Consider the following 933-nt stretch of genomic DNA (forward strand, 5'->3'; position numbering starts at 1 on the left):
GTTCCACTCCCACCGGCTTTACTGGACTCAAGGCACCATGGTCCACTCCTCTCCAAGAAATCAGCTCCTCCTTAGTCACATTTTGAGTGCCCTCCAACTCAAGGGCCCATCCTCCAGCACTATTTCCCACAATGTTCTCCCACTCACCCATTAGGCCTTCAGTACCTGACAATGTTTTGAAGATATGCATAAGGTTTTCTATCTTCTCGTATCACAGCATCACACAAGACATCACCGTATGGTGAACTGACAGAAGTGGTAGATTAGGGTTGTATACTTATTCAATCTGTATGCTGAACTATATGAACAAGAACAGGGTATGAGGGTTGGAAGGATATACAGATGACATACCTATCCTATCAAAAGTCTTAAATCAGCCATCATAATGAAAGTCAGCAAATACAGCCTCAAGGTAAAGAGGGGGGGAATCCTCCAACTGAGCCAATAGATATCTTCATAATAAACAAAATGGAAAACAATTTGAAGTTGTCAAGATGAATTTTACTTGGATCCATAATTAATGCCCATGGAACCAGCAGTCAAGAAATCAAATGATGTATTGCATTAGGCAAATCTGCTACAAAAGACCTCTATAGTATTAGAGAGCAAAGATTTAACCTTGAGAAGGTATACCTGACTCAAGCTATAGTATTTTCAATCATCTTATGTGCTTGTGACGTTTAGTGAATGGATAAAGAACTTGAGGTTCACAAAGAATATTGAAATAGCCATGGATGGTCCAAAGAATAAACAAATCTTTCTTGAAGAATAATGTGGCATCAGGATTGGAGGAAGGTTTATTAATAACCTGAGATATGCAGATATGCAACCTTGCTTAAAGTGGGGAGGAATTGAAACACTTGCTGATGAAGATTAAGGAATGTAGCCTTCAGTATGGATTACAACTCCATGTCAAGAAGACCCTATACCTGG

This window comes from Echinops telfairi, unplaced genomic scaffold, assembly GCF_000313985.2.
Source record: "Echinops telfairi isolate 266 unplaced genomic scaffold, ASM31398v2 ScPeMD7_18;HRSCAF=68, whole genome shotgun sequence".
In the NCBI taxonomy this organism is placed as follows: domain Eukaryota; kingdom Metazoa; phylum Chordata; class Mammalia; order Afrosoricida; family Tenrecidae; genus Echinops; species Echinops telfairi.